This window comes from Haliaeetus albicilla, chromosome 11 (genome assembly GCF_947461875.1).
Source record: "Haliaeetus albicilla chromosome 11, bHalAlb1.1, whole genome shotgun sequence".
Classification (NCBI taxonomy): Eukaryota; Metazoa; Chordata; class Aves; order Accipitriformes; family Accipitridae; genus Haliaeetus; species Haliaeetus albicilla.
The window spans coordinates 6,075,192-6,091,479 of NC_091493.1; the positions used below are offsets into that span (position 1 = coordinate 6,075,192).

General features: G+C 45.3%; 1 protein-coding gene and 1 long non-coding RNA gene across 8 annotated transcripts in view; one reads left to right on the top strand and one right to left on the bottom strand.

Annotated features, from left to right (window-relative positions):
- Positions 1 to 14,063, bottom strand: part of SGMS1 (sphingomyelin synthase 1) — a 110,877-nt gene extending 96,814 nt beyond the window's left edge. For 4 of the 7 annotated variants that reach the window (XM_069795919.1, XM_069795913.1, XM_069795918.1 and 1 more), the window contains exons 1-2: positions 13,959 to 14,063; positions 10,353 to 10,506 (exon numbers count right to left, since the gene is read on the bottom strand). The gene's annotated coding sequence lies outside the window, so the exon portion shown is untranslated. Of the gene's footprint in view, positions 1 to 10,352; positions 10,507 to 12,284; positions 12,403 to 13,958 lie in introns of all 7 variants that reach the window. The other 3 variants (XM_069795921.1, XM_069795916.1, XM_069795914.1) reach the window with 2 other exon arrangements.
- Positions 14,064 to 14,100: 37 nt separating this feature from the next.
- On the top strand, positions 14,101 to 15,736 carry LOC138687937 (uncharacterized). Its single transcript, XR_011326985.1, has 3 exons — positions 14,101 to 14,446; positions 14,576 to 14,742; positions 14,985 to 15,736. It is a non-coding gene; the product is annotated as an uncharacterized lncRNA (long non-coding RNA).
- The last annotated feature ends 552 nt before the right edge of the window (positions 15,737 to 16,288 follow it).

Genomic DNA, 16,288 nt, shown 5'->3' on the forward strand with positions numbered 1-16,288 from the left:
AGGGGATGCCTCCCCAAACAACCACCGAAGACCACCCGAGACCCCCGCAATGCAGAGAAGGCATCTGATGTGTCATGGTTATATAATCCTATGCATATGCATTAGATAGTCTGAATATGTACCAGGTAGGAGTAGTTTAATAAATTATATGCAATTGATACCATATAAAAGACACACCTGATCAATCTGGTGTGCTTGATTTGTGGAAAGCCCACCAAGCACCCAGGCCTGAATAAAAAGTAGTATCTCTCCTGAGTGTGTGAGATTGGTCTACTGCACACCAGGTATTGAATCCACTTTCAGGACAGCCCTGTTAAAAATACTAATAGCTGCGAGTCTGAACGCTGCATCTGCACAGATGTGATGGATTAATAATCTCTTCCAAACAAGTTTGTCAAGAAGGAAAAGGTTACTGGCTTTTGCACTACTTCCCTTTTTGAGAAGCCATCTCCTATAATGCAGCTGTTACTCAAGTTTTCCATTAACTTTATAAACGCCAACCTGCCTCTTCCAGCTTTAACAGTTAATCAAATGATTTATGAAAGATGCAAAAACACTAAATTGGCAGGAAAGAGAAAAACCGAGCTCCAGCAATGTATTTGCAAATTTGACCTAAACAAAACTGCATATTTTCTCTTAAAAATAACAGAAAAGAGGGAGGAAACTTGAGCTACATCTTCCTCAAAAGGTAAAAGTGCTGCTGGGGCTGCAGAGAAATCTTGTGCTTGGGAGCAAGGAGTCACTGTCAGTAGAAAGGACCTTTCCCCATATGCACAGAAGACCCCACCATGCCTTGTTCAAAAGGGGTAACAGTAACAGAACACCAAAAAGAGCGCTGGTACCATGAAACATTGAAATCACAACATTAAACAAACCCATTTGAAAGTAGCTGTTTCTGCCCATTTCTGTTGAGCAGCCCAACACATTAACCCACCAGTCCTGCTTTACAGGATTTGTTTTTGGAGTTGCCCTCTTTCGGTTCCCAATGTAAACAAGAAATTTATGCACCAGCAGCACCCAGGTCCTTAGAAATATCAGTAGTACAACATATTCCACTTCTCAGCAAAAGAAACCTTTATACAGCAGATTTGACAAGCTGGTTGGCCTCGGATCTGGCAAAAGCATGGTTTTTAGATCCACTTCCCCCAACCACAGGCCCCAAAACTAGACAGATGTCAGGAGCGGGAATCTGTTCCACCCCTCTAAAAGCCATCTACAAAGGGGCTTGCTGAGCAACTGCTAATTCCCCTTAATTGCTGGAATGAGACCATCCCCTCCGCAGGGAGGGAGGGAAGGCAGCCCAGCACAGCCAGGAATTGCAGCCAGCTCTCCCTCCCCTGCACTGCCCTCGAGGGATGCTTATCCCTGACTCCAGCCTCACAGATACCTTTGCTGGGAAATGCAGATCTCCTTGAAACCCTTAAATTGTGATTCTGGCTAATTGTGATTCTGGTTGCACTTCTGGATATACATATGCAGGCTGATCTCTCACAGAGCAAGCACAACACAGTGACACGTATGACCTGGGTGGGAGCATAACTGGGATGCCTTCACTTGTTAAGTTTTATTCTGACTCATCGCAGACAGCTTGGTGAAAATCCAAACGTGCACACTTGCAACAAGCAGGATGAGGATCCTCCCTTGTCTCCCTTGCAGCTCTGCAAACTGTTTTTTCGTTGTTCTTTGAAGGGACAGTAACTGGCAAAGCATCCTCCCATGTCCCCCACAACCCTGCACTTGGAGGGGTGTTTGCTGAACAGCCTAACTGGGGGAAGGGTGAGAAACAACCTGGATGGCACAACTAAAGGGTTTACTGTAATAGGCTTAACTGCTGAGCTGGTAGATGCAAAATGGGTATCTGAAGTCCCAAAAGCACAAGCAGATTCTGCTCTCATCAGGTATAGCCATGGGTCTTTCTACATAGGATTAAGGATGGATTGACACATGTTGCAAAAGCAGTTTCATTAAGGAAAAAAGGAAACATTCTCTATAACCTGTAATACAAAGGAAAAATCAACACAGACCCTAAATTTCTGGTGCTGACCTTACCAAGCCAGGCTTTGATTCCTGCCTTAGCACATTCAAAAACCAGCCCTCAGTTTATGCTTGATCAGCTGCATGTTATTACCCGTTGTTAGAAAAAATCTACAATAACATTTTCATCCCCTCTCTGAATTTCTAGGAAATTATTTGCATGTGAGCATGAAAAGAGAATCTGAGTTTGACAATACCTGCCAGAACAATATTCCTACATTTTGAGTATATAAACAACACACACAAACCTGGTGACTGATCTAGCAAAGGCAGCTGTTATTTAAATACCAGGCTGCCCTTCCCTTCTCACCTTACCAGAAGCCCCAAACAAAGCACAGGGTCCCCAGCAGCAAGGCAGGACTCAGTGGTACGTACCCACGCCATGTGCTCCAGGTGGGGCCCAGACTCACCCTTTCCAAGCAGGAGCCAAGGAACTCTCCTTCCACAGCAGCAGATGCTCCTCTGTGACTGGCAGTGGGGTCCAACTTCCCCCCAAGCACTCAGCTGGGGCTCCCTCGCATCCCTGTGCTCTTTCTAATGACAAGTAGCTGGAGAGATCTGGTTTCTGTTTCCTTCCCTCTACCCTTCAGGTAACAGCCACCTCTCAGGGACCTCTAATGAGCCCAGGGGCAAGGCGGTGGCAGCAGAGGTCTCACAGGACATGACAGAGCCTTGAGAAGGTCAGAACGGACACAAGGAGGTGGAAGACATGGAGGAAAGGCAAGAACACTAGTCCAGGAAGGCCAGAAGGACTGCTCTAAGAGGTGATTTGAAAGTGTATGATTTTAGCTGCATTTCTGAGCCTTGTACAAACCTCCACTCACTTTGATGACAAGTACCACCACAACTGGTAGGTTTAATTTGGGAATATTTGCAAAGTCATGCTGAGAATACTTCTATTAAATGCTGTGCTTAAAAACGTGCCACTTTACTGCACATATACTGCATATCAATACTTACACTTGAGGAATAAGTTAAGTATGCAGCTTTGTAAGTACCTAAGAAAGACTCCAGGTAAGGGAATAGCTCTCCTCCTCCCTGCAGTTAACACTTGGCTAAGCCACCAGAGGAACAGTGCTGCCCTCACCCTGTGAATGTAAACCATAGCAATAGAAATACCAATTACAAAAAGAAAGGTACTTTGTTCAAGACAATCTAACATGCCCTCCACAAGACAATCTGTAGTCTAAGGGGCTGCCTTGAGATCTTCATTAAAAAAAAAAAAACAAAACTACAGCACAAATAGAATATGTGGGTTATTATTAAGCATACAGCAAGTCACTTCATATAACTGACCACACAATAATTCACCTCTGCTTTATAAAGCAGGCAATGCTTTTAAAGCAGTCCTTGAAAGGAAGCAAATCCTTAAAATTCAGAAGAGGATAATACTGCCTTCAGAGAAGCCCATATAGAGACCAATCCTCTTTTTATTTAATTCTTCCCCCATTTTTAAAGCTATAAATACAGAAGGATCAGCATGTTCAGCTCTTCAAATACTTCAGACATTTCACGTTAGAGTGTCTGTGGAAAAAATGGACTTTTCCTTCCTTCTAGCTGAAGTTTGTGTTGTCTCTTTTAGTGACTATTAGCAACATTAAGAGCAAAGACAAAAGGATGCAAGAGCTATACAAAGCTGCACATCCGAACCCCTTGTGCCTGCAAGCTCTCACCCTAAATCATACTTCCAACTTCATACTTCTTTGTGTCTAGGATACACGCTAAAGGCAAGCATATATTCACACACACACACACTTTACCTAGAATACTGAGAACTGGCTTTGTAAGTGCTGAAATCCCTTCCTAGAGGATGGACTAGTCAAGGCTGCTACAGCACCAATATCTTAATTGTATCTAGTAAGATCAGGAACCACAAATAGCCCAGTGGCATCTTGCCTGTGCCCTCTGCAATTGCTCCTCTTCTTCCTCCCCTGCCACCAGATCCTTTCCCAGGGATTTCCCATTCATGGCATCTCTGCTCGCTTCAACTCCTTCTGCTGGAGGGAGAAACAGTGCCAGAACACCAAGGCTGTGCCCCAGCTCACAGAAATCACTGGGTGTCTGCTGGGGGAGCAAGGGACAAGACTGCACTGGGCAGAGGGACTCTCACCCCAGAGGGAAAAGATCTCACAGTCCCACACCATGCTGCACTAAAGCATGCTCCAGCACCCCAAAACCCACCAAGCCCGGGCAAAGAGACTCAATGGCACTTGAGTGCATGTTTCTGATAGCAGCGAGTTGCACTAAATGAACACAGCATAGTCTATGATACCAGAGTTACATTAAAACACACCCTGCAAGCATTTAAGGCTGCAATGGGCTCTATCCCAACTATCCTAATTCAGGAAAGTACTGGGAAACAAGCAAGTTTGAGCATTTCCAGCTGTCTTCACAGGTCCTGTCATTGCATTGGCTATTCACCACCAGCAAGTGCTTTAGTTGCTACCTCTTACAAAAGCAATACCCACTTCAGTTTAGTTTACTACAGACCCACAATTGCCTCTCATGATGTGTTTTAAAAACAAACAAACAAAAAAAAAACCCCAACAACACATCAGTCACAAAGAAAGTTTGTTGACACGGTTGACAGTCACTGCAGAAGTTATTCCACTTCAGTGGCGCAGAGATTGCCATTAGTATTTTGCATGACACAGACCTGGAAGAAAAGTTGGTTACTACCACACTAGTAAGGGCAGAAAACGCGGGCACGATCCCACGTGCTGACATTCACTGTGTTGCTGTTCCCCTCTTGATAAGGTCCTATCCACTAGGTAAACCACAACGCGTTTCTCCAAAACCCCCTGCGACACCCTTTAACACTGCAAAACTGGACAGACAAAGAGAGGGTGGAGGAGGAAATCAGCTCTATGACAGCCATTAATTAAATCAGCCCAGAAAGCTCACTTTGAACAGATGTACCTGAACCTTTGGTTTCTCTGGGAATTGAATCTGCAGCCTCTCAACCTAAAAGCAGGGATTTAGTGATAGGGATCGGAGCATACAGCTCCAAGGCATTCACACCTCACCTGGATCCCAGAGTGGGAAGCCTCCACCTGCCACAAGCCACCCTGCCACTGCAACCACCAGCTCAGAGAGTAATGCACCAGTGAAAACCAGTCTCCCTCACTCTAGGAAATTCAAGCAGTTCATCTCCAGTGAATATCTAGAGTTGGTCCACATGCTGAACACAACAAAAAGATTTCTATTGCTACTTAAATGAAAACTGGTAATAAATCAGCTAGGATTCTTTAGAAAGTAGCATGCCATCCTTGTTATCATTTGCAGGCACATTAAACACCATGCAATTATTCAAAGTCTTAATGATAACATTATGCAGGAACTTACCCAAGAGATGGGACTGAACTGTGTGCCCCAACTATGTCCGAGTAACCAAGACTATGAGGTGCAGCTACTTTTTCTGATGTTCAAAAAGGGGTAAGGTGTATTTATTGGATTGTACATTTGTATATCCAGCTACTCTGAAATCACTTCACCCTGTAAGGTCCAACTATGCACAACACAGCTGGAAACACAAGGCAATTAAAAGCAGTAGCACCTTACCTATGAAGGATATAAAGGCTTCACCTCAACACAGGTCACAAGAAAAATGAAACTTTCTCACACAGTAAAAAAATTGCCTTTCCAAAGTTACTTGTGCTTTATAGTGTTCAGATATAGTTTATTAATTATATTTATTAAGCAGTCTAGACAAACTATAGATTCATTTTTCTTGAAATCAGGTAAACAAACTCAAATATGACTTGGATTTTCATAATTACCAAGCTGTTTTGGCTTTTTAATCTGCTATGATGAGTTCTGCACATGCAGCAAGACCAGGCTGTGGAACCTTCACCTTGAAAAGGTTGGCGCTTTGGTGCCCCCAGAGCTGCATGTAACAGGAACACATGTATAGCCTCATTCTCAATGGTGTCAGGATATCTTCGCATGAATACAAAGATCACGCACTGTAACACGTGCTGAAAAGCGCAGATAGATGGAGGCAGGCAAAGCATTATCCACTTCACAATTTTTGTGAAGCTTATAGCAGAAGGGCCAAACACTGACTGGGTTATTAACCAATCTGCAAATAAACACAAGTAGTTAATTTAATAGCATGGCATCACATCTTGCAGGCTGAATTTCAACACGTAGCTATTACAATGGAACCGTTTGAAGGAGTAGAGCAATTCCCCATGATTTCTAGTATATAGTCTGCTTTCAGGCTACAACCATGAAAGACCAAAAAGGAAGTCCTGAACAGGGAAACAAGATTCCCAGATCATTAACAAATAAAATACGAAACAACCTATGAAGCCAACAAACATTTTTGTAGAATGTACAGTTATTTTAAATATTTGCTCATTTCCAACTACAAATGGACAGTATTAAAGCACTATTACCAGTGTGAGAGGGATTACAAAGTTAATGCAAACATTCTATTTTTAACCTCGTAAGTACTTTGTGCAATATTAGCAAAGAAGTCTAATGGGAAGAATCATAAAAGGATTTTAAAGATTGGCAGTCACTCAATAAAATGGCCAAGGAAAGCTCCCTGTAGGCAGTTATAAAACGATGCCGGTCAATTCACTTGTGCCACAATGAACTGTGAGTTAAGCAGCACTATTCAGAAGTTAAGATCTTTGTGGCGTAACTGGTAGTTCACTGAGAACATCCGCTCAGCTGGATAGGCGCAGAGAAGAAAACAGCTAACAGCCTTTTCTGTTGCACAAATCTGGTACACCTGTATCTTAAATATCATCCGTATCTCAAGTTCTTCCCTCTCCTCCACTCCCATCCCACCTTGGCACTGAAAAACACTGAATAAAGTTTGCAGGATGAACTGTGTCTATGCACCAGGTGGGACCCCTCTCCCCAAAGCCCACATTAGGTTGTTACAGCAACAGATCTCAACAGATCCCCTTCCTTAGAGATTTTCAAAACCTGACTGCGCCCTGAAAAGCCTGACGTACCTTTGAGGTTAGTCTTGCTCCGAGCAGGAGGTAATACAAATTTGTCTGTAATTGTCATCTCTACAAATATTCTCATAGCCACTTACACATATTGAACTCTCAGTTGAACTCTGGCATTCCCTCTCAAAAACACTGCAGATGCTTGGAGACAAGACACGTGGCTATATGGGTCTGTGTCTTCTCAGCATAGATACCCATTTTCTTGCAAGCATTCCCAAAGAAATTCTGAACAAAGTAACAGAACGCAAATAATCCACTTCTGATAAACGTGCTTTGGGCCCTGTTTTTGTTTTTAAAATGTCCTTTGATAGGCCATCTCTTTACATTTCAAAAGGGAGAAAAACTGAAATAGGAAATTGCACACACACAAAACAAAGGCAATATCTGATAAGTCATTTTGTTAATTTGCAGATAATTGCTCATTACTGTGAAATAAGGCTTTTGCACTGTTGCATGAAGAGTAGATAAGAAACCATAGCCCATTACTAAGTATTGCTTTTGGCAAACCCAAGCTTCTCCTAGCACGGCGAGTCTTCATAAAATCATTTTTCCATTAAACGCCTATCTTGGCATCCCAAAAGTACTGGTGGAAACAGAACAACATGTTCTGTTAAGTCATTTAGTAGGGACCTTCACATGCTTGCATTCACCCTTTTCTGTCCGTTCTTGCTCTGTTCACAGTGCTGCTTTGAACATCACCCACCCTCACGCTGCATCTGCTCAGCGCCCTGCCCCCCAAACAGCCAACTTCAGCATTTTGAGAAGAACACGTATGGTCCTCTTCCTTCCTCTAAGTCTTGTTCACTTAACTATTAGCCTAAAAATGTATTCCCCAGACACTCGAAATCCACAGCCCATTGCCACTTTATTTTCTTCGCCCACCCTCTGTAAGCAGCAAAGCTCACCCCGACTTCCCCACTGCCTGACTCACCTGCTGGTGCTAGATTTTCACTCCCATTTAAAGCAAGTGGACCTTGAGCCCTGACACACCATCACTAGCCAAGCTGGCTAACAGTGCTTGCACTGAAGGTGGCCACCTTGGAGTTACTTCATCAGTGAATGGCGAGCATGCTCTGGGAACCATATGCCATTCACACAGCCAAGCAGGTATTTTTGCAGCAATCGCCCTCAAGGCGCTTTCAAGGTCTTTTTCATCATCGTAACAGCAGGAGTAATTTTTAAGCCTTTCAAATAGTTTTAAATTAACCTCCCTGACAAAGTTTTCCAGAGCAATATAATCTGACTACATAAAACTCTATGCAGAAGAGCAGGGGCACAAGGAAGACAAAGTGCAGACTTCAGAGTGGAAGAGACACTAGCTCGATTTAGATGGAGCTGTTTCATCAGTATGTAGATTCAAAGCCATTCCTATGCAGTTATTGAACTGCTACCCAAGCCCTCCTAGCAAGCAAAAATCCATTCTGTGTACAAATAGGGCTTTTATAGCTTGGCACTGTGCTGAGGACTGTGGAGTCAAACTTTTCAATGCCTGGTAAATTTTTACTTGAAAGTGGCAGGAGAGCTCATGCCAGAAGCCCATATGAAATGCCAGCTCAGTGGCAGAAGGTCAAAGCGTGGTATCAAGAGATTTTATGGAAGTGTTTCAAGACAAACTTCTTAAAAGCATTGTGCTCTCTAGGGAGGCACAGATTTATACTGCTAGGAAAGCCTAGCAACAATCTTTATGACTCCTTTCCAATCAAGGGTAATATCTTTCACACTCTACCTTGCGAAAAGCACAGCAGTAGGGTCTCCTGTAGGTGGTGAGAGCTGTTTCTGTGTCTATTTAATCCTTGGTTATTTTGCTGAACTTAATTGTTAAATGCCAGAGGTTTTGTGCAGACTGTCCTCTACCAAAAAAAAAAAAAAAAAAAAAAACAAACAAAAAAAACAGCCAAAAACCCACCCAAAACCAACAAACCTTTCAGGTGCAAAAGGTATTATTTCACGCATAAAAAACCCACAAGTCAGACCTAAAGACAACTGAAGAAAGCACAATACAGTTTAGAAACCAACAGCCCAAATGATTACCCCTTCTCCATTAGTACCTAAAATGATGGCTGCAGGAAAAGTAGAAATTTGAACCGAGAGAAACACTCCATATTCGCTACCATTCTTATACAATTATTTAAGGTTAAGTTAGCGTCAACAATGATCCTGAACAGATGTCAAGCATGAAGATTTTGAAAATACTGGATTTTGCCAGCTGTCACCACACAGTAATAAAAAAAGAGATAGTAAAGCCCCACTGAAACCTGATCTGTCTGCTCACGGTCTACCCTTGCATCTACACAAATGCACTGTTAGATTCACTTACAAGAGCAAATTTGCAAATGCTTATACTCTCTCCCATTAAAGCATTTCAGTTGTCTGAATTTGCCATTTTAACAAATTCAAGTATAAGACTTCAAATTCAATTAGCACAAATCTCAGTGCTCCCAACATTAAATTTGCAAGTGACATTTAATGGCATTCAACACACACGAGGCTAAGCTAATACACTAATGGACCAGCAAGGAAAATTGTAAGACACTCCAAAATGTGATGCTCTTTTTCAGTCAAGGAAATTAAAGGTGTAGGCTGTGTCGGACAGGAAGAGATGACAGCTATTAAAAATCCTTCTTAAACCAAGGCTGCAAAAGCTCTCTTCTCCAGATACACCACACAGCTAACAGCTGCACATAATATGAGAGCAAAGAAGAAAAGCGGCTGCTCTATTCAGCAAGATCTCCTTCCAAACTGCTGGGTTTTGGGGGCAATATATGTAATGTAAGGTTGTTTCAGTTCTTAAGACAGGAATTAGAACCTCTTCTGCTGTTTGTAGTTCTGTTTCCTCCTACCTCTTTTCCTGAGGAAGGCTTAGGCAATGCAGCCCCACTCACCACCATTCCCCAGACCCACACCAACTGATGCTCACAGGAGCACTAAATTTTCCAAGCCCTGTCCCAGCCAGCTAATAAGCATGCAACACTGCACCCCAAGAAGCCAGCCCAGCAAGCACACCTGAGGAATTCTGCTACCCTACCTCACCGTTGCATGCCTGTGCCTCACCCAACTTGGCAAGAAAGCTACCAATTTTCACACAGCTAGGCTTCCTGCATTAGAAAAACCCAAAGCTACTGGACTTCAGGGACTCCTTTAAGTCTTTTTTCCAAGTGGCAATATGCTTCACCTTAACTCCATTTAAATAAAGCAAGCTACCTCCAAAGAGCTTCAAAATCAGGGAGACAGAAGGCAGACCATGCTGGGAAGTCTGAGAGAGAAAAAAAGCTTTAGAATCATGGTTAAGCAGAGGGAGATTTCTTTTGTTTGTTTAAATCTAAGCAAATTAGCACAAGCAAAACCTACTGTTAGTGAAGATGCTTTCACAATAAAGTGTTTTTCTTTGAACACAGATGTGTAATTGGATACCAGAGCAGCACGGCACAAGCTGATGAAGGAAGCATCAACAGGACATGTTCTACTCCACACAAGTCTTGCTCCTCTGATTTGGATGAGTGAACTGTAAAGACCAGCAACAGCAATAACTACATTTGAAAAGCTGCATTTCTTTAAGAGACATGTTATAGTCTCCTATATTAGACTTTCTTTTCTCTTAACAGCTCTTGACCAAGAGCTACCAGAACAAAGCTCAGGCGGTACTTTCAAGGATTTTTTTTTTTTTCCCCTCAACTACATTAACATGTTTGATAAGACCAGAAACAATACAAACGTTTTAAAGATATTTAAATACTCACTTACATTAATGAACTACAGGCAGCACAGGGAAACTGGTTACACTTAGTAGCTCATTGGGATGAATGTTCTTTTTATTAACAAAAAACAAGCCCAAGTAACCCGCACCAAACACTGCCTCTGCTAAGTACATTTTCAAATACATAAAATATATTTGGGATGAAAGTGTCTCCAAAAGCCAGTAGGTTTCACGCTTTCTTCAGTCTTCTGCATTTCCCTCAGCCTTTTGGGCAAGGGAAAGACTTAATTATTAAACTTGAATGATGCTACACACTTTGGGAATTCAAACTGTATTAAAAGCCAAAGTTTCCAATCCACAGCACAAGAGTAGTGCAGAACATCAGCCTTCAGAGGGCTGTGTGCCCCTAGCTGTGTGCTGCTGTCCTGGGTGCAAAAAGCCTCTGATGACACCAAAATCCTTCAGAAAACACTGACAGTAAACGGGAGCTCAGTTCATGACCCTCAGATTCTAAAAAACCTCTCAAAACTCAGGTTTTTGAGCTCATTTTAAGCTCACCTCTACTTCAGAGAATTTCTTCCAGGTACAGTTGGTTTTGATGTGTTGCACTTGAATTACGACTGAAATAGCATTCAGGTGCTCTGCTCTATTTCAGCAAAGAACAGTTTGGACTTACCTCGCTGTGAAGCCTTAAAAATCCTTCCTGCACAACACAATTCTCTGTGAACCACACCATGACAGAGGATCTCATGTCACATTCAACAAAACCAGTGTTCATGGTCACATGCAAGTCTCCTACTTTGTTTTTTGATGGTGCTATACAGATTTTTTTTTTTTTTTTTTACTCCGAACAGGCCCTTCCTGACATGCTGGAGAAACAAGGGTCTGGATTATTTTTGTGTGAGCATTTTTTATGGGATGTTCTGCTGCCCCAATTAAAAAGCTTTAAATTCGGCAACCATTCCTTACGGCCAAACTGAAATTGCTATTAAATCTGAGTAAGTCCCAGGCCACCCATATTTAGCACACCAATTAACCAACACTGAACAATGCAGAGCAGCAGCAACCAGAAGACAGGAAGAATTTTTAAGTTGCCATCACCCATAGCGCATGTGCTCTTCCTCCACATGTTCAGTTCAAGAGAACTCAATAATTATTTAATTAGAAGCAGCACCTATTCAAGCTTGACAAGTGTTGAGAGAAGCAATGATATACATGGAAAACAGGTATACAGAAGGTGCTATTAACAAGCCACTGCCTTTTAAGGATACCGTTACCTCTGAGTAGTCGAATAGTATTCATTAATACCTCCAAGTCCTGAAAATGATCCACATACTTCGATTTATTAAAAGAAGTATGAAGTGTTGCAAGTTTTCATTAAAAGCTAATTAAAAATGTGGAGACACGCTGTCTCTAGGTTGATATGTGAAAGACGGAATAAGCACGATAAATGATTTGGGAATCAGAGTCTGTTGCACAGATCACAAACACAGTTTAAAGGCATCCGAGCTAAATTTAATTCTGCTCTACACGGACAAACCCCGAAAAGCAAGGCAATCTCTCTGGATTTAAAGGGGGTTCATTACCTTTATTGTAGAAGTACCCTTTATCTTTTGTCTGCCACCAACCAAGTCCGATTGCGTTCCCTTTCCAAACTCTGAACAACTTCACAAAGCTGAATCAATTCCAATGCCCACCAAAATACTACATGAAATAAAACAGAAGTGCACATTACTCCAACGCAACATCCACTCCCCAAACAAATAAATGTAGCCAAGCCCAAACCCACCAAGATCAACAGCAGAGCTTCCACTGACTTCAATTATCAGGCATCACGTCTGTATTTTGTACTGGTTCACAAACAGGCATGAAAACCAACAGAAATCATTTTCATCCACACAGACCTGACGTGACAGAACGGAGTCTGAAGGAACCACTACGAAACCTGTTGTCACACCGCGATGCACCAATGCTGCCATCAGCCAAAGTGACACAAGGATGTTCATCGACATCCCATTTCCAGCTCTGCTAAGAGAGGCTGCCTCCCTCAGAAAGCTTCATCAGCATCACGTCAATATGGCAGAGCTCCCATTTTTTACAAATAAGACTCTTTTCTCTCTCTTTCCATCCTTGCCTTGCATATTTACAGTGCCTCAAGGCACCAAGGCCTTCTTTAATGAGGTTTTCACACAAGACAGAATAAATTAGAAACCTTGATCAAAACAGGGCCTCCAGCAGGAACACAGTAAAAAGACAGCCACATGCATTATACACCCAAAAAAATCCAAATAATCCAGCCTGTCAATCAGCAAGCAATTTCACAAGCAAACAGGGAGCACCCCTGCCTGCCAGGGTGCTGATGATGGCGAGGCCTCTACTTCTTACCCCCAGTTCTGCCTTGCAGCCTCTTCATCCCCGAGGCCCTCCAGCTGCTGTCACCCAGCAAACCTCAGACCCAGGGAGGCGGCGCAGCCCTAACGCCAGCGCTACGGCCCTCGAAGTCGTCAGGATGGGACGGATCTCCTCTCCTCCCCGCTCACGGTCGACACCTCCAGCGTCCCCGAGGGAAGCCGCCTGCCTTCACACCCCAGCCAGCTGAGGGGACCAGGCAACCCCTGGGCTGAGGGGGGGCCTAGGCCTGGCCTGAGGGGGGTCCGAAGGCCCCACCAGGGCGGAGGGGACCGGAGCCCCCTGGGCTGAGGGGACTGGGCTCGCTCCCAAGGTCCCACCCGAGCAGAGGGGACCACACGCCCCCCCCAGACAGCCTGGGGCGGGGGGGAACGAACCCCCCACTCAGACACCCTGGGGAGGAGGGGAACAGACCCGACCAGGCACCGGGGCTGAGGGCACCGGAGCCCCTCCTGCGTCCCGGGGCCGAGGGAACTGCAGCCCCCCGAGCTGAGGGGACCAGAGCTCCCCAGGGCTGAGGGGACCGCAGCCTCCCCGGTCCCCCCGGGGCTGAGGGGCCCAGATACCCCCGAGCCGAGGGGACCAGAGCTCCCGCAGGGGGCCCGGACACCCCCCCGCGGATTGTCCGGGGGCCGCCGCCAGGCTGAGGGGCCGGGATCCCCGAGCCGCGGCCCGGCCCCGCCGCTACACGGCCCCGCCTCGGGCGGCGACGGCGGCGGCCCCGTCTTCGCTGTCACCAACCGCCCCGTCCCGCCGCTGCCGCCGCCGCCGCCGCCGCCACCCCCGGGCCTGCGCCCGGCCCCACCGCCCGGCCCCGCGCTGAGGCGGCGGCGGTGCGGCTCGCTGCTCACCGTGCGGCGCGGAGCCCCGCGGCGGGTCGGGTCGGCGCGGCCGCCGGGCGGGCGGATCCCCTGGGCGGTGGCGGCGGCGGCGGCGGCCCCGTGTCCCGTGCGGCGGAGGCGGCGGCGGGCGGAGCGGGCGGCACCGTGCGTCACGTGAGCGCCGTGTCATTCCCGCGCCGCCATCTTGTGTGCGGCGGGCAGGGGTTGGGGCTGGTGTGGTCTGTCGGGGAACGGTGCTGCCAAAAAACGTTATTTCCAGGGGGATTTATATCCCCCCCCTCGCTGCTCGTTAAAGTCTGGGACTCCTCGGTGTGAAAAACCACTGTTTTTCCTTAAAACAAGCCGCCTTGGAGCTTTCTGAGTACATGTAGCAAAAAAACCCAAAAAATTAAAATCCGGCATCAGCCGATGAGGTGTAGCAGGGTGTGAGAAGTTCTTATACTAAATCTGGCTGGCATCCTGACAGTTGGGCCAGGCGCTGCCTCGTCTTTCGGGAGGTGAGGCCGCGCTCCGTGGCGGCACGGGAAACCGTCCCCTTTCCGCAGGGAAAATGGGATCCAGGGCTGGGGCGAGCGCATCCTCCTCTGAGAGCAAACTCCGACATCTGCTTTTATTTCACTTCCCAGGGGCCGTTCCTGGCCGTTGGGCTTCTGTTCACCTTCGCCGTAACATCAAGAGCTCTGGAGACACGAGATGTCAGCTGTTATCAATAAAATCTTAGTTACAATGAAATCTCAGGACAATTTAGCTTGGGAGCAACATCTGGATGTCACCTTCTCCAGGTAGAAAAAAGGTAACATTCAGTTTCATGAACACTAACACCTCACATCCTATTTCAAACCTCGCACTTCACAAATCGTGCCTCGCTAATACAAAAAAGTTGGGGTTTTTTGTACCCAAAAAGGTCAAAAACATTTTGCAGTGCCCACAGAGGCAGTGGGGATACCCATGGGCGCTGAGCCTGGTTTCCTGCAGGTCTGTTTCCCGGCGTGGGAAGATCTGCAAGGTCTGATTAAAACTTTTGCTGTATTTCAGGCATTTGTTATCTCTCCAAGGTGGTTGCTAGCCAGCAGATCGTGGAGATAGCAGAGCCTCACCACATCCAGCTATGCCTCTCCCAGGCAGTAGGAGGATGAAAACACACATGGGAGGGACTGAATGTGCCAGTATGTCACAGTAACATCAAGCAAGAGACAGTTTTTGCTGATCTTGGCACGTAAACATATAGAAATCTAAAAAAAACCCTCATGACTTATCCTAATCAATGAGTGATTGCAGACATTACCCAAGCAAAATCAAAATTAAGCTTGGATAAATAGTAATTTATGCACTGGGACAGGTGAAACACAATAGTGTCCTAGTCCTCTGTAAAGGATTACCAAATACTGCAGTTTCTTAAAATGTAGTTTAGCCATTCAGGGGGAAAATTCTCTCAAATTTAGGGCCAGTGTGAAAATCACATTTCAAGATCTGCCATGACCTGCAGCTCTTCACACTTTTTCATCAGTGCTGATGAAGAAGGAACGAGTTTTGTTTGACCTCAGGATCCAGGCAACAGCTTTCGCCCTGTGCAAACCACCTAGTAGTTAGGAGGGGAAATGCAGATGGAAGAGGGTGGCTTAGGAGAAGGGTGCTAGGGAAATCCAGCACAAGATTTCACTTGACGTTTCTCCCATGCAAATTATTTGCAATCTGTTTTTTACCTGGTTGTCTGTGTGCAGCACTCATGGGCTAAATATAAATGCATCTTTTTCATCTGAATAGGAAACCAGAGTCTGAGCATTGTATTGGCCACTATTTTACGACTCTTTGTTTGACATCTCTTGGAAGTCATCATGGAAATGAATGAGAAATGCAGGTGCTGTGTTGAGTCACCCAACTTTCTGGCAGTGCTGGTCCAGTCATGCAGGCAGAGGAGTTTTTCTCCAGGTGAATGGACAGGACCAGAGTCTGAGGACAGAGCTGAGCCAGAACTCCTTGATCTTCTCCCATAGAGCAAGAAAGCACCTTGTAAACCTTCTGAGCTAACAAAATACTGCCTTAAACAAGGAGTTTTCAGAGACGCCAAACCCCACAGGTATCACCAGCACAGCTTGCAAATGACTCTCCCTCCCTGCCCCCTTCCAGGCAGTTCCTTTCTTCCCCCTCACTCTTGTTTCCACAACGTTGTTTTTAATTCAGTAGCTTCATCTTTTGGGGGCTTTGTTGCTGAAGACAACCCAGGCATTGATGGCTTCAATTCTCTGATCCCTGAGGAGGGATTTATTTGCAAGTAGATTTAATACCAGCTGCTCAGTTCTCTTTTTTCCCCAAGTTGACCAGGCTTAAAATCTGATTCT